General features: G+C 43.2%; 1 protein-coding gene across 3 annotated transcripts in view; it reads right to left on the bottom strand.

Moving 5' to 3' along the window:
* The window catches only part of ADIPOR2 (adiponectin receptor 2), a 165,660-nt gene that overhangs the window by 109,207 nt on the left and 28,980 nt on the right, over window positions 1-27,473 (bottom strand). Inside the window, exon 1 of one of the 3 annotated variants that reach the window (XM_030214082.1) lies at window positions 3,556-3,576. The exons of 1 other annotated variant lie outside the window; for it this stretch is intronic. The gene's annotated coding sequence lies outside the window, so the exon portion shown is untranslated. Of the gene's footprint in view, window positions 1-3,104; window positions 3,126-3,555; window positions 3,577-27,473 lie in introns of those variants that run through there. One more of the 3 variants, XM_030214081.1, reaches the window with a different exon arrangement.

A 27,473-nucleotide genomic window follows, 5' to 3' on the forward strand; every position in this document is an offset into this window, starting at 1 on the left:
AACCTACCACCTTTTGGAAGGTAGAGAAAAATAATGTATTGTTCCAGACAGAGAACCACAGATTATAACCGGTGATATCACTGGTGGAATTCAGTTTCTTCTACCTCCATCTGCTGGTGGGAAGAGATAACAGCGGCTGATTCAGAACAGTGTAAACTAAGAAACATTCTTTTGAAAAACCAGGTAGCACACAGACAGATTTATTTTAATTGAAGCATGCATGCCCCTGCTGGATGCTAGTTAAAAATCTAGTATGTCACTTGACTTTGTCAAGTGACAATGTCTTTAAACTCAGAGGTGTAAAAACAGTAAGTGGTCTCTCTAATCTCATGTTTGATTTGCTGACTTTTGTTTTCTGGATGCACTTGCTCCGGGGACCATTTATACCCCTCTAACCGGATGCTAGATCCTGCTGTGCTTTTCATTTCTCCTTTCAGAAAGCTTGTCTGATGACACTCCTTTTGTTTTGCTCAGCAGCTCAGAGTGCTTGTTCCACATTTTTCCCTTTTACCATTGTTATACTTTAAGCAATTTTAAAGCATATATAGATATAAATAATTTAATCTATTCACTTGCTGGTGTAAAAAATTCAAATTAAGCACAGCAGTTCCATAATCTATTATCTGCCTCTACACCTCCCCTCCCCACCCCCAACCCCAAATTCTCTAAAGTATAGTCCTCTGCACTTTTATCTCCCCCACCTTGCTCCAGGACTGCAAATTTCCCTTTCTTGGTTATTCATCTCAAGGATGTCTTTCACTCAGTGAGAGACTATTTTCCCTGAATCAGTCACTACATTTCCACTAAGAACTAAGCAAATATGGAGATCAGAGGTCCCAACAATTTGGAAACTTGCCTACATTCATACTGCATGCAGAATGGCTTCAATGTGCTTAAGGCTGCATTTTCATAATAGCACTGGAAGCTGTATAACTCACCAACATGCACCGAGGTCACAACTGCAAAGAATACACAAGTTGTAATCACCTGGAACATTCCCATTTCATTGGATAAAAAGCTTCACGAAAGAAAATCCAATGGAGGTTAAATGAGAACACAACAGTACTGCAAACACAATGTCAGTATCAAGCAACTATGCTGCATAGCCTATTTGGGGGGAGGGGGAAAGAAGAGAAGATCTCTAGGTACCAAGAAGATAGGACTATATGTACCTTTAGCCACAACTCTAGAGGAGTACCACCAACCTAATTAAAAATAACTTCTAAATGTACCATTGCCCCCTATCTCCAAAAAATAAAATAAAAAGGATATCTTTGGCACAATACAAGCACCACAAACAGCTCAGGCAGGAGATCTGACAGCGAGATCACATTCATCATACCCCATCTTAAGAGTGAGGTTCACTGTTATGGTATATGCAAAGCTAAAAGAAAGCCAAAACAAACAGGAAACAGCCTCCACATAGAGAAACCGACCAAACAGGAGTAGAGTATGGGTAATAGACACTCCACCGCAGGAACTGGTTCTTGCGAGATACTTTATTTAAAAATGGTAAAGTAGGACCCAACACTGTCCGTGTTTCAGCATGATAACGCCTACTTCAGGGGTCATAATGATATTCAAATGTAAATAGGTACAAGTATCCAAAGTACTTCGTTCTTAGTGCAGCAGATCTATCACCATGCCTAACAACCTTGCTGTGGGAAGAACCAATACCATTTTCCTTGCCTGAATGTGCCATGTGGATGTTGTTTTTCCTCAACTGTAAAGTGGCTATGGTTAGGGTTACCATATTTACTTCCCCCCCAAAAAAGAGGACACGTGCCCCGCCCCACCGCCAACCCCCCTAAGGGTGTCCTACCCTCCCCTTACTGTACTGCCCTGCATACTCTTTCTTGCTGACTCCGGTCCTGGCACCGATTCAAAATGGCCGCCGAAAGTGACCTTGCAAGACATCTGCAGAAGCCTCGCTTCAACTCTCGGCGGCCATTTTCAATGTCTCCTACTCCTAGAAGTAACACAGTAAGTGATGGTAGATAAAGACTTGAATGGTCCATTCAGTCCGCCCAACAGTCACATTCATCTTCAATTCCACATTAAATCAACAATGAACGTGATGATATTTACTTGATCTTGGTCTTTCTGGACATAGACCATAGAAGTCCACCAGCTCTGTCTTTATGTTCCAACTACTGGACCTGCCGTCAAAGCCTATTCAAATCCATCTTGTCATTTGCCGGACATAGACCGTAAAAGTCTGATCAGTACTGTCCTCACGATCCAAATTACTGGAGTTTCCATCAAAGCTTTCTACAGCCCATCCTAAACGGAATTGCTATAAGCAAGACTCAGACCATACAAGCCAGCCCAGCATCACTTGACATGTAAACACACATGCAACCCTTTAAGCTTTGTTTGGGGTTTTTTTATACCATTCATTTTCTAATTAGAGATCATCCCATGCCATTTTTTCCCCCACCATCTCCCTCAGGAGGGCATTCCAGGCATCAACCACCCTCTCTACCTACTTCTGTAAAGTCTACCACCCCACAACCTCAATTCATGTCCTCTAGTTTTACCGTTTTCCCTTCCATGGAGAATGTTTTTATATTAATACCTTTCAAATACTTAAACATTTGTATCATACCTCCCCTTTCCCTCCTCTCCTCTAGGGTATGTATACATATTCAGGAATTCCAGTCTCTTAGTTCTGATATATCTTTTGTTGCAATCCCCATGTTATTTTTGTCGCCTTCCTCTGGATCGCTTTAAGTATTTGAAGAAGTAAATAACTATTCCTAATGACCATGTTCTATCCCACTCGTGTATCATTATCCATGCTTTTTCTTCTCCAAGCTGATGAGTCCCCAAATTGTCTTTTTTCATATGGAAACCATTCCATCTGCCTTACCCCCTCCTCACTTTCTCTGAACATTTTCTAGTTCAGCTAATTTTTTTTCCAAAAAATGAGAACTAGAACTGCACACAATCCTCAAGCAATATGACTATCACAGATCTACACAGAAGCATAATAGTCTTCATTTTATTCTCTGTCCTTTCCCAAATAATCCATATTTGACTGCTGCCTCACAATGAGCTGAGGAATACAACATATTATCCACAGTGATTCTAAGATCTTTTACCTGGATGGTGATTCCTAATATGGAACCCAGCATTGCATAGTTATAGTTAGGATTGCTTTCCCAGAGCAGTGTGTCTAAATGGCAGATGCAATTTAATGTGAAGAAATCTGTCTGGCAAGGTCTTTCTGCTTCCTTCAGTCTGTTAGAGCTTCAACTAATTTAAATACCTTAGGCAACATAAGACAAATTGACTTATCCAAGGTCACCAGCTGTACAGCAAGCTCCAAAGAAAGATTTAACAAGAATTGTCTAGAATAAAACATGCACATCTTATATTGAATGGGTGTTAAAAAGAACTAGAGAGGCCCTACAAATAAGGCCAAAAGAGAAAGCTTCAAAATATCAGTTTGCCTGTTTGACTACCTAGTCCTATTTTGAGCACTAGTTACATTTTTTTTTTCAAAATCTCTAACATGCCTACTAAAAACACATTTTCCCATCCCTCACTCACAGAAAGTCCATGGAGATGCAAAAGCCTTGGAGAACGCAGTAACAGCACTAGTGACAGGGACATAAGTGGTTGCTACTCCAATCTCCCCAGTGAAAACTGTTGCAGGGTTAGAGATGGGTAGCAACAGCGGTATTGATCTCTCTCCTGCAGCCCACACTACTTCTGGGTCTTCACTCCCTACAATGTTTGTGGCTGCTTTGCTAAAGGGTCTGATGAGCACAGACACAGGACAAGGTCTCCACACTTTTAGATGTGTTTCTTTGCTACAGTAAGGATGCTTAAAGGGGAGTTTACCTTATCTTTAACTAAAGCAATTTTCTCCATTTTAGACATTATACTACCTTTTTCTAGCCCCAAATAAACTATATTCTTAAGATTTGTGTGTGTTGGGGGGAGGGGGAGAAATAAAACATTAACCTGTAAGCACAGAACAAATAAAATCAGTTATGACATTTCTATAAAGAAGCAAATAAAATGTTCTCATCAAAAGTCCAAAGATAAAATATCACCTCACTCCATAAATAGGAAACCTGGGTAAATGATTACCAGTTGGCAAGAATTATGAATCCAGTTCTGTAACAGAATTTATTGACCTTAAATTACTTACTCTCCTGGTACCTCAGTTCACTGCTGAACTGACGTCATGGCTATGTCAGCACTTGCGAATTGGTCTCAGTAAAATCCTGCACTGACCATCCCAAGCATGCACACCACCTTTTTGGCCTGCAAGTCTCCAGTACCCCATTTTGCCATGTCAGATCTTCCAGTGTTTTTTTTCTCCTGCAGAAGCAGTTCAGCTATCCTGTTATCCATGTTTTACACCAAGAAAGCCAAACAAATTGGATAATTAAAAGGATCAATATGCTGAGCTACCAGATCGTTACACATCTATTAGTAACCAATGGAATGTGCATGTGTTGGCATGTCCACTCTGAGATGAGGCATATCCTGGGAGATGGATCCAGCAGGGACCTCAAGCCTATGTGCCAGGATGACTCCAATTGGTCAATGTCATAGCTAATAGAAAGTAGCCATTAGAAGAACCGGCAGTCCAGCCAAGAGACAGCCAAGGCTGTATGGGTGGGGGTGAAGGCTGTTACATGTACTTGCAAGAGTGTGAAAGCAGTTGTGCAAGTAGCCTGGACCTGCACAGGATGGAAGGTATGGCCTGTCGTTATAAAGGGAACAAAGACATCTTCCCGTGAATTTCACAGGGTGTCTGTCGGTAACATTGAAAAAATACCCAAGGCCTTTGCAGCAGGGTTTTAACTAAGATAGCTCCATCACTAGATCTTTTTTGTTAGATGAGGCTTTATAAAATAGAGCACTGTTAAATTTGGAAAGTCAGACTATGCACTAATTGAGGCATTTTAGGAAGTTTAAGTAAATAAGACAAAGTTAAGATTATATAGTGCAAACACAGCTAAAGCTAATGTGCATTAACGCGCATTAGTAACTAGATCCCACTGCATAAAAATGGAATCTGTAGTACAATAATGCAAGATAACAGGTTTAGCACACTGCTATCATAGCACTCACTGGTAACGCTAGCTGTAAGTGAATGCAGGACATCATACTAACCCCAGTTTTCAAGAGGGAAGAAGATGTACAGCACTGTATTAACTGTACAGGGAGCATGCAATGAACTACATAATGAAGCTGTGGGAGAGAATCTTTTATATGTTAAGCAGTATGGTAACTTATCACTGAAAAACAATTTGTGGGAGGTTTAAAGATTAGTAACCTGATCACAGAATAATAGGAAAATTTAGCGATGAATGTAATGAGATTGAATGTGTGAGTGCTAGAGAGATGAATGTGAGAGAGCTAGAGAGAGTCGAAGAACCCTAGCATCAAAGCAAGGTCTATGACCAATAGATTAAAAGTGGACAGAAGCAAATGCTGTTACCTGTGATGAGGGAAATTGTAGCCTAGTCAAAAAGAACATATGTAAGAGATATAGCAAGAGTATTGGCATCCGGAATAGAACATCGGAGAATGCAAAACAACAGTAATGGGTGGGACAGATATGGATGACACTGAATGATCGGTCTAACAAAGGGATAAAAAAGAAAAATACTGTATATACTCGAATGGACCTGAAGCAGCCCCGTCCCCCTGGAGGCTGAGGATTGCTGTTCACCTTTGTGCAGCTCAGGGTGATGGAGAGCATGCCTCCCCCATATCCTTCAACTTATCACCAAATTGCAAGCACCCTCCAAGGGCAATGACCATATCATATAGAACAGATGTCCAAAAAGACCATCCTGGACTCCAGGCAAAAAAAATATCTGGGGACTGGCAACCACTGAAACCAACGCAGCATGGAGCTATGTAACTGCCACAAATAGAAGCCTGAATGCTGGATCACCCACTGAAAAGGCCACATATGTCCAAAGGGACTCAGCCTTCAGGGAGCTCTTCGAAAATACAGCAGTCACCTGCTTAACTGCCGTAACAAGGGCATCCACCCTCAGGAAGAACCAGCACTTACATAAGTACGTAAGTAATGCCACACTGGGAAAGACCAAGAGTCCATTGAGCCCAGCATCCTGTCCATGACAGCGGCCAATCCAGGCCAAGGGCACCTGGCAAGCTTCCCAAACGTACAAACATTCTATACATGTTATTCCTGGAATTGTGGATTTTTCCCAAGTCCATTTAGTAGTGGTTTACGACTTGTCCTTTAGGAAACCGTCTAACCCCTATTTAAACTCTGCCAAGCTAACCGCCTTCACCATGTTCTCCGGCAACGAATTCCAGAGTTTAATTATGCGTTGGGTGAAGAAATATTTTCTCCGATTTGTTTTAAATTTACTACACTGTAGTTTCATCGTATGCCCCTAGTCCTAGTATTTTTGGAAAGCGTGAACAGACGCTTCACATCCACCTGTTCCATTCCACTCATTATTTTATATACCTCTATCATGTCTCCCCCTCAGCCATCTCTTCTCCAAGCTGAAAAGCCCTAGCCTCCTTACTCTTTCTTCATAGGAAAGTCGTCCCATCCCTGCTATCATTTTAGCTGCCCTTCGCTGCACCTTTTCCAATTCTACTATATCTTTCTTGAGATGCAGCGACCAGAATTGAACACAATACTCAAGATGCAGTTGCACCATGGAGTGATACAATGGCATTATAACATCTTCACACTTGTTTCCCATACCTTTCCTAATAATACCCAACATTCTATTCGCTTTCCTAGCCGCAGCAGCACACTGAGCAGAAGGTTTCAGTGTATTATCGACGACGACACCCAGATCCCTTTCTTGGTCCGTAACTCCTAACGTGGAACCTTGCATGACGTAGCTATAATTCAGGTTCTTTTTTCCCACATGCATCACCCTGCACTTGCTCAAATTAAATGTCATCTGCCATTTAGCTGCCCAGTCTCCCAGTCTCGTAAGGTCCTCTTGTAATTTTTCACAATCCTGCCGCGAGTTAATGACTTTGAATAACTTTGTGTTATCAGCAAATTTAATTACCTCGCTAGTTACTCCCATCTCTAAATCATTTATAAATATATGAAAAAGCAGCAGTCCTAGCACAGACCCCTGAGGAACCCCACTAATTACCCTTCTCCATTGTGAATACTGCCCATTTAACCCCACTCTTTGTTTCCTAGCCTTCAACCAGTTTTAATCCACAATAGACATTTCCTCCTATTCCATGACCCTCCAATTTCCTCTGTAGCCTTTCATGAGGTACCATGTCAAACGCCTTTTGAAAATCCAGATACACAATATCAACCGGCTCCCCTTTGTCCACATGTTTGTTTACTCCTTCAAAGAATTGAAGTAAATTGGTCAGGCAAGATTTCCCCACACAAAAGCCATGCTGACTTGGTCTCGGTAATTCATGTCCTTGGATGTGCTCTGTAATTTTCTTTTTAATAATAGCCTCTACCATCTTCCCTGGCACCGACGTCAGACTCACCGGTCTATAAATTCCCGGATCTCCCCTGGAGCCTTTTTTAAAAATGGGCGTTACATTGGCCACCCTCCAATCTTCCGGTACCACGCTCGATTTTAAGGATAAGTTACATATCACTAGCAGTAGCTCCGCAAGCTCGTTTTTCAGTTCTATCAGTACTCTAGGATGAATACCATCCGGTCCAGGAGATTTGCTACTCTTCAGTTTGCTGAGCTGCCCCATTACGTCCTCCTGAGCGAAGGCATAAAGAGCAAGAGCTCCAAGGATCCCAAGGGGACCATTCGGGAACTCGCACTCCGTCCTCATCAAGCAGATGAGGGCCTTATGGAGCAGAAAATGCTTCGAGGCCCAATATGGAAGACTTAAACATAGCCACGACCCCTGTGACCTCATGTAAGAGGCGAGACAGCTCCTCAAGACAAAGGAACCAGAACCCATAGGGCTGCTCCTCTACAGCCTCCCAACAAGGAGAGTTTTCAAAACTGGAGTCCACAGGGGACTGGGAGTCCAAAAGGACCTCCAAGCCATCCTCCCACTCCCTCCAAAGAATCCAGACCCTTCAGAACGACCAAATACATTCCACAGTGCTCTAAGACCCCCCCAGGAGGATGAGGGTTAAGGCTAGAATTATGTCCCAATAGGGCCTGCTTAACCAACTAGGTCAAGTTCTAGAGCCAAAAAATAAAATAAAATACTGGGACCCCCAACAGACAAGAATGAAAATGCCTGTCATATGACCCTGGGAATTTTCTCTCTCTCTCTCTCTGTGAATTGAGAGAAAAGAGAGGATTCTAACTGCCAAACTGCCCTGGCAGAACAGTGTGTGAAAGCAATGCATCCATCTGAGCTGAAGGGGGCAAGGGACAGCACATGTAAAATGCTCGCTTAGAAAAAGATAGGCTGAATGAACCACATTTATACACTATAAAAATAATCCATTACCCCGCTTAACATAGTAACATAGTAGATGACAGCAGAAAAAGACCTGCATGGTCCATCCAGTCTGCCCAACAAGATAAACTCATATGTGTATACCTTACCTTGATTTGTACCTGCCTTTTTCAGGGCACAGACCGTACAAGTCTGCCCAGCAGTATTTCCCGCCTCCCAACCACCAGTCCCGCCTCCCACCACTGGCTCTGGCACAGACCGTATAAGTCTGCCCTCCACTATCCTCGCCTCCCAACCACCAACCTCTCTTCCCCCACCTGCTCCGCCACCCAATTTTGGCTGGCTCTGAAGGCTGCACAGCATGTGCCGCCAGCATGCCCTTATCCCATGGCAGATGAGCGCTGGCCTGCCTTGACCCAGGGCGCCTGCATCTAAGCTGTCCCCAGCTCTCTGGGTGTGCCTAGAGGAAAATTCCTTACTTGCTACTTTACAATACCATTATAAAGCTAGCCAGGCCAACTGAAAATATATATAATTTTTTTTTTTGGTGTATGTACTGCTGAAGCAAGCACTTTTGGAAAGCTTGCCTGCGGCGAGTACACCCAAACAGGGTAAACAGGCAAGAGGGGTAGGGAGATAGGGACCCACACCCCTCACGGAAGGCCCTATAGAACAGAGACAAAGCCTCACAAAGTGGTAGTAAAGTGCGACTGGGGATTGCTCAGCCAAGCTCCAAGCTCAACCACAACCACATACCGTCCCGAGACTGACCTGGGAATGGCTGTTAGGCTTGACCACATTGTGCAGCTGTGGCCAGCAGAACAAGGAGCTAGGCCACAGACATGAGCACCATCAGCACAACCTACCAACTGCTGAAGGTAGAGAAAAGATTGTTCCAGGGAGCACCTCTGCTTATGCTGGTGATGTCACTGGCAGAATTCAGTTCTCTACCTCTACCGGTAGTAAGGGATAACACACATTGGTTCAGAACAGTGGAGCTCACGCTAAGAAATGACGGTCATCCGGGGAAGAGGAAGAAATTCCAGTTAATGAGATGGGGAAGGAAGGAAGGGGGAGATGAAGAGAGACATGCTGGTCACCACAGGGAGGAGGAAGGGAGAGAAACTCAAATATAAACTGAGACACCCCAAACCCGCCCACCCCCCTCATTTCTGTGCATTTTTTATTTTGGCCCAAAAATCTCGGTTTATATTTGAATACATACAGTATACTGAAGATGGCAGAGACTGCAGAAAAAAAAAAAAGGGGGAAAACCCAGCTAATGCACTCTGGGCATATAGAAAGAGGAGATGAAAGTTACATTGATAGGAAAGTACTGAAAATGCAGGTGAAGAAGAAAAGGCCCCAGGAGAAAACAGGTCAATATTTTGATGAATAATATTAATTTCTGATGCAAATGAGAACTACATTTCACCAGGATGCATGGCAGATTTCTGTATCCATGGACCCCACAAGATAATTATTCTTAAATCTGGCAACATGTAGAATATTATATCAAAGTGTGAAACTTAAAAAAAAAAAAAAGGCTCACAGTACTGCAAATTGACTTCTGGAAAAGCGGGTCAAATGTCATAAGGTAGTAAGATATGATGAACCAAATGAAAACAGACAGCACAGAGTCAAAGCAGGCAACTACATTCCACAGAATGCCAAAAGTTGTGACTCAAGCAGAAATCAACTTATTCTTTTCCTGTGGAAAATTTTATACCATGTTTGGGAAAACCAGATAGCATGAATTACATTAGCTGTTATTATTTCCTCCAGATTCATCAGTTGATTTTATAGTTTCACCTGTCAAAAGCTGCAAAATAATTATTTTAACTCAACACATTGGTATTCTTAATTTTCTGGTAATAGACAAAAGACTGCTACAGCACCCACAGGGCTTTCCAACAAAGGTCTCCTGACATTAGACACAATCTTCTAACAACACACCAAGTTCTCTAGCACAGAGCTAAAGGAACAGCAAACTATTTGTAATACTTTCAGCTCTCACAACCACATAGTCCAAGATTTATTCTGTGTCCCTGATGGGCCCGCCCCTGAAAATAACTGACCTAAGGCAATTGTGTGAAGATGTTGAATATGTGGAAAGTAACCAATATTGCCGTACAAATAGTAAGACTACAATTTGTAACACTGAAACCTGCTAGGTTTACTGAACTACCGATCATGTAAGCATCATGAAGCCTATCATCATTATCCATTTAGAACCCTCATTCCCCAAAAGTTTAAGACACTGCTCAAAACTCTTCTGTTTACAGAGTCCTTTGGCTCCTCTTGCTAGTTTGCTTTTCCTCCTTGTGTCTCTCCCCTCACCCTCAACTGATTTTATTTTATGTAAACCACGTGGAGGGGCATAATCAAAAGGGACGCCCAAGTTTTGCTGAGGACGCCCTCGCAAAACGTCCCGATGGAGGGGCGGGGAAACCCGTATTATTAAACAACAAGATGGACGTCCATCTTTCGTTTCGATAATACAGTTGGGGACGCCCAAATCTTGAAATTTAGGTCATCCCTAGACTTGGTCGTTTCTGATTTTCGGCGATAATGGAAACCAAGCACACCCATCTCAGAAACGACCAAATGCAAGCCCTTTGGTCATGGGAGGAGCCAGCATTCATAGTGCACTGGTCCCCCTGACGTGCCAAGACACCTACCACGCACCCTAGGGGGCACTGCAGTGGACTTCAGAAATTGCTCCCAGGAACATAGCTCCCTTACCTTTGTGTGCTGAGCCCCCCAAAGCCCCACCAAAACCCACTACCCACCACTGTACACCACTACCATAGTCCTTACGGGTGAAGGGGGGCACCTAGATGTGGGTACAGTGGGTTTTGGGTGGGTTTTGGAAGGCTCACATTTACCACCACAAGTGTAACAGGTAGGGAGGGATGGGCCTGGGTCCGCCTGCCTGAAGTGCACTGCACCCACTAAAACTGCTCCAGGGACCTGCATACTGCTGTGATGGACCTGAGTATGACATTTGAGGCTGGCATAGAAACTGGCACAAAAGATTTTGAAAGATTTTTTTTGAGGGTGGGAGGGTATTAGTGACCACTGGAGGAGTAAGAGGAGGTGATCCCCGATTCTCTCCAGTGGTCATCTGGTCAATTCGGGCACCTTTTTGTGGCTTGGTCGTAAGAAAAACACGACCTGGTAAAGTTGTCCAAGTGCTCGTCAGGGACGCCCTTTTTTTTCCATTATGGGTCGAGGACGTCCATGTGTTAGGCACGGCCAAGTCCCACCTTCACTACGCCTCCAACACGCCCCCATGAACTTTGGCCATCCCTGCAATGGAAAGCAGTTGGGGACGTTCAATTTGGACGACCCTGTGAGGACGTCCATCTTCCAATTTGTGTCGAAGGATGGGCGTCCTTCTCTTTCGAAAATAAGCCTGATAGTCGGAAATATATAAAAACTACAGTAATATTTTCACACTAATGTTCAATGGGTACAATTAACAGCCAAAAAAACATTAAAAAGGATTGTAGCAAGGCTCACATTTTGTTCTAAAACTACTACTAAACATTTCTAGAGCGCTACTAGGGTACAAATTAACAAAGAAGGACAGTCCCTGCTCAAAGGAGCTAAAAGGCAGTTATTTTCTGTTCTTTGGCTGCTGGAGAGGTAGGACTGTTACTGACCTGAAATAAGTATTAATTAAGGTGTGAGGAAGTAGAAGATTTGCAAAGGTTGCCCTTAAACCTGATAACTGAGTTAGCTTGAAAGGGTCTGTTTGAAGCAGTTTGAAGCAGTCCCTTTAGATTCAAAACTATATACAGAGTTAAGGTCCCACTTAACTTTCTTCCTGAGAAGTTCTGAGAGAAGAGGACATTTCTCTGGTAAGAGAGCATTATTTTGCTCTGTACTGGGGTTTAAAGGAGGAATTGTAGGTTATGGGCTAGGCAGAATAAAGATATTTAAAAAAAAAGCAAACTTTATCAACTAGTCTCCCATACTCTTTCCCTCCTAGTTTTAAAACTTGAACTTTGAACTACCAGTCAGTTATTCTAATTAGGATAACAAGGCAGGAGTGCTCTTACAGAGTTTTAAATACATTTCAATACTTTCTAAGTAGAAAACACTAAATAAATCAACACATTATACCATATAAACTAAAGCCTTTTTTAAAAATATTAGACTAATACCCTTAATACCTTACCAAGTTTTAAATTTAAAGATGGAGACAGCAGTCCAGAAGCGAGAGAGGTGCTATCCAGTCTTTTGCATTGAGTGTCTCCCAGAACTTCTGCCCAGGTGGGAAGGGTTAGGATAGCTCCTGTAGTTGGTGATTCAATCATTAGGCATGTAGATAGCTGGGTTGCTGGTGGATGTGAGAATCGTCTGGTCACTTGCCTGCCTGGTGCGATGGTGGCGGACCTCATGCAACACCTAGGCAGGATCTTAGATAGTTCTGGGGAGGATCCAGCTGTCCTGGTACATGTGGGTACCAATGACATAGGAACATGTGGGAGGGAGGTTCTGGAAGCCAAATTTAGGCTCTTAGGTAGAAAGCTGAAGTCTAGATCCTCCAGGGTAGCATTTTCAGAGATACTCCCCGTTCCACACCAAGACTCAAAAGGCAGGCAGAGCTCCAAAGCCTGTGGTTCAGATGATGGTGCAGGGTTGAGGGATTTAGATTTGTTAGGAACTGGGCGACATTCTGGGAAAGGGGGAGACTGTTCTGAAGGCATGGGCTCCACCTTAACTGGGATGAAACCAGGCCACTGGCACTCATTTTTAAAAAGGAAAGAGCAGCTTTTAAGCTAGAATGGGGGGGGGGGGGGGGGGAGCCGACAGTAGCCCAGGAGCGCATGGTTCAGTGTGGAGTATCCTTGAAGGATACTACTGAAACAGGACACTTAGGGAATCCCAGTAGAGAGGTTTCAACAATGCTGAAAGTAAGCCAGGTATGCTTAATGATAGAGCAGGATAAAGGATGCACATTATCCCCTTCAACATCTAAGCAGCTTGTAGATCAATGGGGGGGAAAACACAATTTGAAGTGCCTGTATACAAATGCTAGAAGTCTAAAAAATAAGATGGGAGAGTTAGAGTATATAGAACTACATGATGAGGTAGAATAGACATCTCAGAGACTTGGTGGAAAGAGGACAATCAATGGAACACTCTGTTAACAGGGTACAAATTGTATCGCAATGATAGAGAGGGGTTGCGCTATATGTTAAAGAGGAAATCAAGTCAAATAAAATAAACAATCCACATGAAACAGATAGCAGCATGGAATCATTATGGATATAAATTCCACGTGTGAAGGGAAGGAGTATTCTTGTAGGGCTGTGCTACTGTCCGCCGGGACAGAACAAACAGATGGATGAAGAAATGTTTACACAGATTAGGAAAGCTGGCAAATTTGGCAAAAAAGGTATAATAAATGGGCGATTTCAATTACCCAGATATTGACTGGATAAATGTTAAATCAGGGAGTGCCAGGGAGATAAAAAATTTCTAGATGTAATAAATGACTGCTTTTTGGATCAGACAAAAGGGGGAGCCATGTTGGATCTGGTCATTGGTGGCGTGCAGGGCATAATGCGAGAGATGGCGATGTTGGGTCCCCTGGGAAACAGTGATCATAACACGATCAACTTTGACTACTACCTGGGATGAACCCACAAAGGAAATCTATTGTAGCTGCATTTAATTTTCAAAAGGACAACTATAATAAAATGAGGAAAATGGTTAAAAAGAAACTAAAAGGATCGGCTGCTAAGGTTAGGACACTAAATCAGGCGTGGACGTTAACAACTTTTTCAGGTACATCAGAAGCATAAAGACTGCGAGGGAATCTGTGGGACCGTTAGATCATGAAGGAGCAAAAGGAGTGCTCAGGGAGGACAAGATCATAGCAGAGAAACTGAATGAATTCTTTGCTTCTGACTTTACAGAAGAAGATATAAGAGGAGATCTGCCTGTAATGGAAATGGTTTTCAAGGATGATGATGTTGAGGAACTGAAAGAAATCCTGGTGAGCCTGGAAGATGTACTGAGCCTAATTGACAAATTAAAGAGTAGTAAATCACCTGGACCGGATGGCATAAATCCAAGGGTACTCGAGCATTAACTTGCTGATCTGCTGTTAGTAATATGTAACCTATCGTTAAAATCATCCATAGTATCTGAAGATTGGAGGGTGGCCAATGTGACACCAATTTTTAAAAAGGGTTCTAGAGGTGATTGAGAAATTACAGATCGGTAAGTCTGAAGTCAGTGCCGGGCAAAATAGTGGAAACTACTTTAAAGAATACAATTACAGAACATTTAGACAAACATGGTTTAATGGGACAGAGTCAGCATGGGTTCAGCCAAGGGAAGTCCTGCCTCACCAATTTGCTTCATTTCTTTGAAGGCATGAATAAACATGTGGATAAAGGTGAGCCAGTTGATATAGTGTATCTAGATTTTCAGAAAGCTTTTGATAAAGTTCCTCATAACAGACTCCTGAGAAAATTAAAAGTCATGGGATAGGAAGCAAGGTTCTGATGTGGATTAGGAATTGGTTATTGGACAGAAAAAAGAAGGTAGGGTTAAATGGTCATTTCTCTCGAGGAGGGTGAACAGTGGCATGCCACATGGATCTGTATTGGGACTGGTGCTATTTAACATTTGTAAATGATATGGAAATTGAAACAATGAGTGAGGTGATTAAATTTGTAGATGATACAAAACTATTTTAAGGTTGTTAAAACACTTGCGAACTGTAAAATATTGCCGGAAGACCTTAGGAAATTGGAAGGCTGGCCATTCAAATGGCAGATGAAATTTATTGTGGATAAATGCAAGGTGATGCACATTAGAAAGAATAATCCAAATCATAGTTACCTGATGCTAGGGTCCATCTTGGGGGTCAGCACTCAAGAAAAAGATCTAGGCGTCGTAGTAGATAATACACTGAAATCTTCTGTTCAGTGTGCAGCGGCAGCCAAAAAAGCAAACAGGATGCTAGGAATTATTAGAAAAGGGATGGTGAATAAGACAGAAAATATTATAATGCCTTTGTATCGCTCTATGGTGCAACCAAACCTTGAGTATTGCATTCAGTTCTGGTCGCCGTAACTCAAAGATACAGCGGAATTAGAAAAGGTTCAAAGAGCCACCAAAGCGATAAAGGGGTTGGAACGCCTCTCATATGAGGAAAGGCTAAAGAGGTTAGGGCTCTTCAGCTTGGAAAAGAGACAGATGAGGGGTGATATGATTGAGGTCTACAAAATCCTGTGTGGTGTAGAACGAGTAGAAGTAAATCGATTTTTTACTCATTCCAAAAGTACAAAGATTAGGGGACACTCGAGGAAGTTATATGGAAATAATTTTAAAACAAATAGGAGGAAATATTTTTTCACTCAACAAATAGTTAAGCTCTGGAACTCTCTGTCAGAGGATGCAGTAACAGCGGTTAGCGTATCTGGGTTTAAAAAAAGGTTTGGATAAATTCGTGGAGGAAAAGTCCAGTGTCTGCTACTGAGACAGACATGGGGAAGCAACTGCTTGCCCCAGGATTGGTAGCATGGAATGTTGCTGCTAATTGGGTTTCTGCCATGTACTTGTGACCTGCTTTGGCCACTGTTTTGAAAACAGGATACTGGGCTACATGGAGCACTGGTCTGACCCAGTAAGGCTACTCTTTTTTTTTTTTTGTACCCCACGCTTTTCCACTCATGTCAGGCTCAATGCGGCTTAGGTACTTATTTGTACCTGGGGCAATGGAGGGTTAAGTGACTTGCCCAGAGTCACAAGGAGCTGCCTGTGCCAGCAGTGGGAATCGAACCCAGTTCCCCAGGACCAAAGTCCACCGCTCTAACCACTAGGCCACTCCTTCACTCCACTACTCTTATGTTCTTATATTCAGCATTTGTAATTAAAGTGCAATTGTCAGGTTTATCTGAGTTTTTGCTTTACTTTGATTTGGCATGTCTTGCTGAGTGGGGAACAGCTATTAGGGCATTTTATTAGAACTTATGGTTTAATGATCTTTCATTTATTTATAACCACTAGTTTTCTCTCACTTGGGGTTGGAAAGAATTCCCTGAGTCACACTCCAAAGGCCCTCTCACTTTACAAAAGATGCTTGCACCCTTTAAGAGGGGATTTCCTGGGGAATCAGGATAGTTGCTCAGTGCACTGCATCCCACCATGGTAATACCCACCTTCTGCGACTGGCTGCAGAGCTCAATTACAGTGATCTTCTTCCTTTCCATCAAAAAGAAACATGAAAGATCTCCTACCTGCTGGTACCTCCTCTGCTACCTTTATGACATATATGAGAAAAATGGATGAATGATCTGGCAGGAGTGCTTGGAAAGACAGGAATTGGTAATAATGCCGGAATCTACCCCAGTGTCTTGAAAAAAAGAGATTTAACACCATCTGAGGAAAATTAAGCCAGGCCCCCAAAATTTAGAAAGTTTCCCTTTGCGGTGAAAGTGTTAGGAAAGAAAATGCCTTGTGACTTTTTGAAATCATTTTTTTTATTTGTCTCTTCAAATGAGTAAAGTTCTGCAAGTTGGAACCAGACTGTGGTGAGGTTTCTGTGGAAGACTGATTGGCCATTGATCTATATTTCCACAATTCAAATCGGTTTTGGCAAAATTACTGGGTAAGCTGGCCTATTTGTGCATGTCGGTGTTTTTAGAGGATCATGAAAAGTTAAATAAATGGGACTTGATCTTTAAGCTATTTTTCAAAGAGCAGCTTGTTAAATTTTCACTCACAGAAGAAATATCTGGAAAAGTAAATCCTAAGACACGGGAGGCGAGGAGAAAATTCCTACAGTTGTGCCCTCAGGTGTGGGCAATAGGAATTACTTTCTTGCTGAAGTGTCCTAGGAGATATGTTAGATTTCAGGGTACTTTGTATTTTGAGCCTAGGCATTTTGGATGTCTGGATTCAACATGAGGTTATAGCTTAAGAATTAAAGTTTTGATCAAACCGTTGGTTGTAGGAATAGAAAGGCATATATTTGTGAAATAGACCATTGTGTTGCAGTTTAGTCTGCCCTTTCCCCCCTCCCCCTTTACATAGCTGCTCAGTTCCCATTTTGCTTTTGTTAGTGGTTTTACAAGTTTAAAAAAATTACTGTATAGTTTCCCTTTAATATTGTATATCCTTCTGCTTTCTGGAATATTTTGATGAAATATTTGGATTCTTAAAATTTCAATATAAAAGGATTTTTTTGTTGTTGTTGTTTTGCTTTAAATTACAAGGTAGAGAATGCTTAATGGGTAGGCTCTGGTGCTTTTCTGTGGTGTCGTGGCATAGGCTAGCACTTCAAAAATACTAGGCAGTACCCTGTAGAACACAGCATCTGCTGCTTGTTCCTTCCCTTCCAGGAGGCAGCCTACATAGATCAGGACAGTAAGGGAGAGGAACTAAAGCAGAGGGAATATAGAGCTACTCTGCTCCCTAAATCCAGCCCCTCCTCTCCTTGTAATTTCCAAGGGCTGATAAAGAAAAAAAAAGTGTGCACTTAATCTATCAACCCTCCCCCTCCCCATCAACAGACTTAGAGGCAGATGCAGCAACCAAACGTAAAAAAAATCTAAATCGTTAAAGTCCCTAACGATTTTAAAATAACGAAAAATGCACCAAAAAAAAAAGTCACACATGCTGAGATCGGTATTGAAACGTACAATGTACCAAAGAATCACAATACACATCGTTAATCGGCCCCCAAATCATGCGCAGAGCAGCCAAGCTTTATGTTAGCTGCTCTGCGCATGCCACAAACAGTCAAAACACAGTCAAATCACAAGCACATGGCTCCCAAATCAAATCAAAACAAAAATAAAAAAAAAGGGTCGGGAGGGGGCAAGGGCGCTCATCAGGAGCGTCCTGTACGGACGGCCTTGCCCCCCCCCCCCGCTGCTCGCCACTTTCCGCCGCCCCCCCCACCCCGAAAAAGCAAAATGCTAGCTGCCCCGGTCCCCCTCCCTTCCTCACTACTCTCTCACCTCAGCTCCGCCTCCCGACATCCTCCGTCCTCTGCCCCGCCCCCTTTTGGGGTCGTCGCCGCCATTCCCCTCTTCCATCGGGCCCCCCTCCCTCTTACCGGGCCCGTGCAGCGCCTCTCTCCTCTGTCCGAAGGCGCTGCACGGGCAAGAAGACAGCTGATGCCTGCCTTCGCCCAGCTTCGATGGCGCGTCTTTCTCCTGCTGGGCCCGCCCCTGTCTGACGTCAGTAACCTACGTAGGTTACTGACGTCAGACAGGGGCGGGCCCAGCAGGAGAAAGACGCGCCATCGAAGCTGGGCGAAGGCAGGCATCAGCTGTCTTCTTGCCCGTGCAGCGCCTTCGGACAGAGGAGAGAGGCGCTGCACGGGCCCGGTAAGAGGGAGGGGGGCCCGATGCTTAAAATCATGCCTTTTATAGGCAGCCTCGACTCCCCCTCTCCCTGCTTTTTTACAAAAAAAACAGCTCCTGCCTTCCTCTGCCCCGAGGTCCCCTTGGGCCCCCCCCCCACCCGAGGTCACCGCTGCTCCCCGCTTCCCCCCATGTCCCAAAAATCAAAACTTTAAGCTGCCCCGGCCGCCCCCCTCCCTTACTCTCTTCTCTTTCTCCCCAGCTCCGCCTCTCGCCATCCTCCGCCCCGTACCCTGCCCCCGCCCCCCCCAGAGGTCGTCGTCGCCGCCGTTCCCCCCCTCAACCGGTGCCCCCCTCCGTCTTACTGGGCCGTGCAGCGCCTCTCACCTGTGTGAGGGCACTGCACGGTGAAGAACAGCTGATTGCCTCCGTCCTCTGCAGTCTCCGACGTCCCTCCTTCCTCCTGGGCCCGCCCTCGTCTGGTTACGTCAGACGAGGGCGGGCCCAGGAGGGAGGAGGGACGTCGGAGACTGCAGAGGAGGCGATCAGCTGTTCTTCCCCGTACAGCGCCCTCACACAGAGGTGAGAGGCGCTGCACGGCCTGGTAAGACGGAGGGGGGCACCGGTGGAGGGGGGGAATGGCGGCGGTGACGAACTCTAGGGGGGCGGCGGGGCACGGGGCGGAGGATGGCGGGAGGCGGAGCTGGGGAGAAAGAGAAGAGAGGAAGGGAGGGGGCCGGCCACGGCAACTTTAAGTTTTGATCTTTGGGAAGTGGGGGGAAGCGGGGAGCAGCGGCGACCTCGGGCAGGGGGGGGGGCGCAAGGGGACCTCAGGGTGGAGGATGGCAGGAGCTGTTTTTTGTAAAAAAGCAGGAAGGGAGGGAGAGGGGGAGTCGGGGCTGCCTACAAAAGGCACGATTTTAAGCATGGGGGAGCAGGGAGCGGGGAGCAGCGGCGACCTCCGGCAGGGGGGGGGGCAAGGACGCTCATAAAGGACACTCCTGACTAGCGCCTTTGCTCCCTCCCGATCCTTTTTTCATTTTTGTTTTGATGCGTGTCTGACAGCTCAGGCTTTAACGACAGCTCTGAACTGACGTTAAATTTATCACAGTAACTGATTCGGTGCAATCGTCGGTATGGTTAGTGCATTTCGAATTGTCCACATTAGAATGGTAGTTACTTGTTTGCATTCCGTTTTCGTTAGCTGCTAGTGTCATCGGAAAATGGCCTTTAATGCATGCTACGGTTGAAAGTTTCTTCGTTAAAGGGTCGTTAAAGTTTAGTGCATCTGGCCCTTAGAGGGATAGCGCTTTATAAATGTTAAGTAGTAGTAACTGCAGCAACCAAGGTGTCCACCACTGAGTACGAAGGCAGGGGGCTATAAATGATATGCATATTTGAATAAAACACCACAAAAAGAGAAATGTTTTACCACAAACTGCTATTCCATTAGCTCTGTTAAGTGCTGCTCATAGTACAGAATGTTAGAACAAATAGGAGGGTGTTGGCCATTTTGGACAGAAATAAAATAAATTAGCAACAAAGTTGGCTTCCTGTTTTTCTGTTTCAGGAATAAAACCGAATGTGTTACAACATAATTGTATTAAGCCACAGGATCAGTCTTTACACTGGAAAAGAGAACTTATGGAGTGGAGGAGTGGCCTAGTGGTTAGGGTGGTGGACTTTGGTCCTGGGGAACTGAGTTCCATTCTCACTTCAGGCACAGGCAGCTCCTTGTGACTCTGGGCAAGTCACTTAACCCTCCATTGCCCCATGTAAGCCGCATTGAGCCTGCGCGCGGGGTAAAAATGTAACAAAAATTATACACATGTTATGCAGTGACCTTTACTACTTTTCCAACAGGGGCCACTCTGAATTGTTTCTCCAACATTAGAGCCAGGATCATCACCTGAGTTGGGGAGGGGGGGGGGGAACCATTTCCAATGGAAAAGCCAGCCTAGGGGTGTTTCCCTGCAGTGATATGACCTTGCTGATCAGGCACACTCAGAATGACTCCTAAATTAAAAAAAAAAAAAAAAAAAAAAGTCTTCACCAGCACTGTCTCTTCCCCTCAGCATGTCTCCACCCTGCTCATCTATTTCCACATATACTTATTTCTCCAAGTTCATCTAATAGAATGAGTTTCAATTTTTTGTTTTAATCCTTGTGGTACAGCAAACCAAATTTTGCATGATCAACCTACACTCCCCTCTCACCAGCAGAAGTAAAGCAGAACAATTTACTACTACTACTATTTAACATTTCTAGAGCGCTACAAAGTGTACGCAGCGCTGTACAAACACAGAAGAAAGACAGTCCCTGCTCAAAGAGCTTACAATCTAAATAGACAAAAAGTAAAGCATTTAATATTTACCTGTAGTAGAATTAGAAAAAGGTACAGAGAAAGGAAATCAACATTATAAAGGTGATAGGATGACTTCCCTATAAGGAAAGGCTAAAGATACTAAAGGGGCTCATTTTCAAAGCACTTAGACTTACAAAGTTCCATAGGTTATTATGAAACTTTAAAGTCTAAGCATGAAACTTTATAAGCCTAAGCGCTTTGAAAATATGCCTCATGGCTCTCCAGCTTGGAGAAGAGAATGCTGAGGGGTAGATATTATAGAGGTATATAAAATCATGAGTGGACTGGAAGCAGTAGACATGAATCACTGGTTTAGTTTTTCCAAAAATACAAGGCCTAGGAGGCAAGCAATGAAGCTAATAAGTAGTAAATTTAAAACAAATTGGAGAAAATATTTCTTCACTCAACCTGTAGTTAAACTCTGGAATTTGTTGCCAGAGACTGTGGTAAAAGTGCTTAGTAAAGCAGGGTTAACAAAAAAAAAGGTTTGGGACAAGTTCCTAAAAGAAAAGTCCATAAACCATTATTAAGGTGAACTTGGGAAAATCCACTGTTTATTCTTGTGGTAAAACAGCATGAGACCTATTTTACTGTTCTGGGATCCTGCTGAAAACGGGATTCTGAGCTTGGTGGACCTTAGGTCTGTCCAAGTATGGCAATGCTTAAGGACTAATTTCTTTTGGTTTCAATCTTATGCCTAAACGGAAGCGCTGATAGGTATGGGTACATGGGGCTTGTGCCCTGAATCCCTACTTCCCCAGAGGTTTTAAGGTTTTGAAAGTAGTTGCCCATTCCTATTTTAATCTTCCTCACTCCCTTCCTCCCTGCCTGCCCTTTCTCATGCTTGTTACAACAAGCCAGTGCCTTCTTTCAATGCTTCCTTTTCACCTGTGCACATTCCAACCACAACTTGTGACTCCACAGACAGTGTCACATGGTTCAAACAGGTTGCAACTGAACTGTGCACAGGTGAAAGTGTCAAGGCGCTGGTACTGCAGAAAGAGAAATGAGTACCTACATATTAGACACGTAGAAAAGACAGGAGAGGGCACAAAGGTAGGAAGATCCACTTTCAGAACCTTAAAGTTACACAGAAAGCAGGATCTCAAAGAACATGAGCTGGGGGGGAGCAGGGAACTTCCATATTTGAAAGACAGAAGGGGGAATCTCAGATTTGATAGACGGATAAATGTATGGATGGGTGTGGAGAAAAGAGGGTATGGCCAGATTAGAGAAAAAGTATGGCAACCTGGGGGATGGGAAGTTAACAGGACGGTGGTAAAGGAGGCGGAGAGAATGGGATTCTCAGATTTGGACACCGCTCAGACTGCCCAGATTTGGGGGTGAGGAAGAAGTTAGAGACCAGGTAGAGGGAGAATGAAAATTCAGATGGGAAAAGGGAGCAGAGAATGCAGGCTCCCAGATAGGGATGGAGACAGGAGTGGGAATATGAGAGAGTAGAGACATGGAGATGTTTGGGGAAAGCAGGCACTCAAACTGAGTGGGAGAGTAGAGGGACTCCTGAATGCAGAAAACTGAATGTGACAACTTTTAGGACATGCATCTCAAGTTCTCCCCTCCTCCTGTTCCCTTCCACCCATAGGAGATGTCTATTTGCCAGCAGGAAGGAGACAAAGGGCTGAAACTGACAAAAGGATGAAAAGCACTCCCTCTGCTCTTCTGCCCCCTCCAGGAGTAAACAAAAAAAAAAGAGAGGGGTAAACAAAAACAAAAAAAAAAAGAGAGAGGGGGGCTCTCCTTTACTCTGGAGTACCTGGAGTGGAGGCATAGCCGAATGGCTAGAGCACTTGGATAAGAATCAGAGGAGAACCAGAGAGCCCAGTTCAAATCTCAGTGCAGCTCCTTATGATCTTGGGCAAGTCACTTAACAATCCACTGCCTCAGGAACAAACTTAGATTGAGAGTCCTTCAGGGACAGAAAATACCTACTGTACCTGAATGTACATACTGCTTCAATAGTTTTCAGGTTTGCAGGTGGAATAAGAAAATAAAATTTGTTTTTTTCTTTAATATGCTCCAGTCACACCCTCCCTTCCTGCAGAGAAGTTATTTTCTCTATCTGCTTCAGCCATCCCTGTCCCCACTGCTTCCCATCATATCCCCTAGATGCTGAATGGGAGGGAAAGGGCTGTTCTCTGATGCACTGTCAATCACCGTAACAGAAATCCATAGAAGAGATGGCATACAAGTTGAGATGAGGTAAAAGCCTCATGGGCTTATGCCAAGCCACACCCTTGGCTTTCCTACCCACTTCACCTCCATTCCTCGGGCCTCTAGCTCTCATCTAAAGTTAGTTAAATCTCCCCTCACCTTCTCCGGGTTCTTACTAGTGATGGTGCCTCTAGAACAGCTGCTTTGTTCCAATTCTAGGAGGCTCAGCGAGTGAGCGGCAAGGGTAGTGTTTGGGGATCTGTCAAACAGCCACCACCAGCTTTACAATGAAGAATACTAAGCTATGATATCAGTTGTGAGATACTGTTGCTTCTAGTCATCAGAGCAAGTCTTTAATGCTCACTAACTTTTGTAACACTTGGATAGTTTATGCAAGTGTGCCTTTGTCCAACAAAATTCCTTACCTTTAGCCTTTATGTTTTAACAAGGCAGATGCAACACTTAGCTTCAAGTACAATTTCACATATTTCCAAATTAGAGAAAAGGTAAAAGGGGAGAGATATATCAGTTCTGAAAGTTTAAAGTTATTAACCTACTTTCTACAAAAAAAACAAACCAGAAAGCAGAGTTCACAGCTCTCTATATACAGTTCAACTGAAACAGTCTCAGGGTAAAAGTCATGTATAAACACAAAAACTACAACAGCCATCAGTACCTTATGAGGGTTGGATGAAGCCTCACCATCCTTTGCTCCCATTAAGGACATTACCACCTTTCGCATTATAGTACTAGTTTGGTTTATTAAAATTAGATATACCACCCAGCCTTATTAGATCACGGTAGTTTACAATAAAATATAACTAGAAAAGAACTCCATATAAATCACAAAAAAAAGATAACTACCACACTGAAGAATCATTCATTCTCTTTAAAAGAAGAAGAAAAAAAACGAATTACTTGTAGTATATTCATATCATGTCGCACAGATTCATCAGTATATTTTTTTTTCTCATCTCCAGGAGAAATATCAAACACTACTGTAAAAAAGAGTTTTCAATAAAGTCTTGAATTTCTTAAAATTAATTCCTGATGAATTTAGGAAGATTATTCCACTACACAGGAGCAAGCCCCCCCCCCCCCCCCCAAAAAAAAAAAAAGCAGCACCTGCATAAGTAGACTCCCAACAGGCTATAGAAATATATGGAATCACCATCCTATAATCATCCAAAGATCTTAAATGTCTTTGCTGGAGTATACGGAATGGCTAAAGAGGACAAATAAGATGGCAAACGTTCATAATAAGACTTCTGTCAGAGTTAAGATTTTTAATCAAACACGGTATCAAACTGGCAACCAATGATATTTTACAAATAAAGGTGTCCCATCATATTTGCAAAGATTACAGATGAAGAGTCATTTCTTCTCATTACCTACACTGCAATCCACATAACACAACGACAGAGACAGACACACACAGTCATTAAGAAACACTGCTGGTTTGTGGCAGATGCTATTTCACCTCACAGCTGTGCTCAAACGTCCCACAAAATAAGAGAATATATTCTAAATTTGACAAAACTAATTGAAACAAATCATTCAGATCTGACAGTATAGTTCTACAGAAACTCAAAACCTAAAACAGATTATATATTTACCAGTCCGCAATCCAGTCAGATCTACCTCTCTGCCTTTGAACTGGAAGGTAGCCGAAAGATGTTTCACTGAAACCCATTTCGGAACCACTCTTTGTAAATGATGCATCAACCCTCCACAGTAAAGACCGAAGCAAAGAATTAAGCCAATAGTAGAAAAACCTAAATTATCTTCTGAATGCCCCCTTTTACCATCTCTGGTAATCTAATGGCCCAATTTACTCCCTTCACAGGCTTTGATTTAATGTATCTGAAAAAAAGTTAGTAGCTTCACAGTTTAAGAAACTTGCCAGAGAGGCTTTTCTGACCTGCTTTACTAATATATTACAACTAAATTTGCCACTTTCTTATTCTTCTCACTTGAAAGGATTACTTTTTGGCTTTCACAGCACCATTTAGCCATTATGGAAGACACTAGCTGTTCTTTTGATTTCCAAGATCGTATTTAGTCTCCTTGCTTCGTACAGACTTTTAACCCTTGAAGATAGGAAGTCTCCTGACTAGTTGCTTTGTACCGATTCAGACAGCAACTTAACAGAGCATGCAACAAATCACCATAAAGATTAGCCAATAATAAATTTATTAAATACAATCCTATGCTGTGCAAATAAACCAATATCTATTGAAATTTCTAGACACATTGACAATGAGTATCATACATTTCTTACATACCACATATACCAACAACAGATCATTGCGGTTAACAAAACAAACTAGGAATACCTAGGAATTACAATACTTCTCTAAAATTACTTACCTTTCAAATGCAGCCAAAAAAGCCCAAGAGTCTTTATACAAAAGCTTTCACCAAGTGTCTCCCTTTTTCTGGGTGTGCCAGCCATTTAAATGTAAAGTACAAGTTATGCTATGTCCCCACCCACTTTGGAAAGCCAATAGGCATACTGATTTTTATTTTATCTAATCAAGAAAACTATCATCATCTCCAGCTGTAAATTTCTCTACTTCTAAGCAGCCATGTGCCTATTCACTTGGAGATGGAATTTAAATTAAAGAGACATGATCAGGTTTTTAAAATGGAAATCTAAAAATGTCTAAGAGCCAGCAAAATCACCTTTGGGTTTTTTTTTTTTTCACATTTACAAAGAAAGGCAGCAAAGGACCACAAGACTTATATAATATGTCTTTTTCTGATTCAACAGAGCCTAACCTCAGGCTTTACCATCAATCTATCATGTTTTCTTAAATACTGTTTAGGTCTGCACCACCTCCACTGAAAGATTTCTTACACATAGCCACCACCCTTCCCTGTGAAGTTCTTACTAACTTACACTTACTGAAACCTCAAATTGTTAGCACTGTGCAAATCCAATATTTGGGCCCCAATATTTAGCCAGCAGCAATCTGCATTTTGCTGACCGCCACTGGCGTTAAACCCAGAAATTCAATGCCAGATGTCTCGACTTTGCCATTGAATTTCCAGATTTGCGGAGCTGGAAAACACAGTTGGTTAAGTGCGATATAAAGCACTTAACCAGCTATGGACCACCGCATAAAGATAAGACCTCATAAATGTCAGTCCTATTTATGTAGTGACTGTGGCTGTTTAAGTGGAAAAAAAATCAGCACTTTACCAGCCAAGTGCCAACTCTGCACTAAAATAACTGGTATTTCAATTTGGCGCTAACCGCTAATTTCCAGCAGCACAGACTGGTTAAATGCTGCTGAAATTGATGGTTAGCCCCAAACAGGCAATTTAACCTGTCAGCAGCAGTTTCTGGCTGGTTAAATCACTTTGAATAATTGACCTGTTAAATATTTTGTGAAAGAAACTGTGAGCAAATGAGGCTAAAGTGAACTGCTTACCGCAGGTTAAAATGGCTTTACCATGGGATGCACTCAGGTATCCTACAGTAAGGAGAAATTATGTCTTACCTGATAATTTTCTTTTCTTTAGTCAGCAACACAATTTTCTTTTCTTTAGTCAGCGACACTGTTCTGAACCAATGGGTTGTTATCCCTTTCTACCATCCCTGTATAAGCTGTGGTACTCCCTGCCACAATCCAGTATGAATCTGCCCAAGCAACAGAAAGTCCCTTTGTGTAATGCACCCAGTCCCATCAAGCACAGCAACTGCAATGACAAGCAAGCGAGCAAACACACCACAGTGGCACTCACTACCCTGCATATACCAGGGGATAGCCATCTCACAGGGACCCTGTATGACTACCAATAACAATTAGAACTGGCCTTTTTGTTTTTCTTGAAATGAACAAAGGAACACAGAGCATACCCAGAACACTGGGCCGGTCTTCTGAGGGTGGGATTTCAGAACAATGCTGCTGACTAAAGAAAATGTATTTGGTAAGACATAATTGCTCCTTTCTTAGCATCAGCTTCCACTGTTCTGAATCGATAAGATGTACTGAAGCAGATCTATCGGGCAGGAGAAGCCAAGGCCCCTCGAAAGGCAGCTCAGCCAAAGTCGGAGCAGGCTCTGGCCTGCATGTCCAACCTGTAGTGCTTAGCAAAGGAATGGAACAATGGCCAAATAGCCAACCTGCAGCTCTCTTCAGAGGATACCACCCAACCTAAGCCCTAGTAGAGTGGGCTTTGAGCCCCCGAGGCACTGGATGATTCTTGCC

This window comes from Microcaecilia unicolor, chromosome 9 (assembly GCF_901765095.1).
Source record: "Microcaecilia unicolor chromosome 9, aMicUni1.1, whole genome shotgun sequence".
NCBI lineage: Eukaryota > Metazoa > Chordata > Amphibia > Gymnophiona > Siphonopidae > Microcaecilia > Microcaecilia unicolor.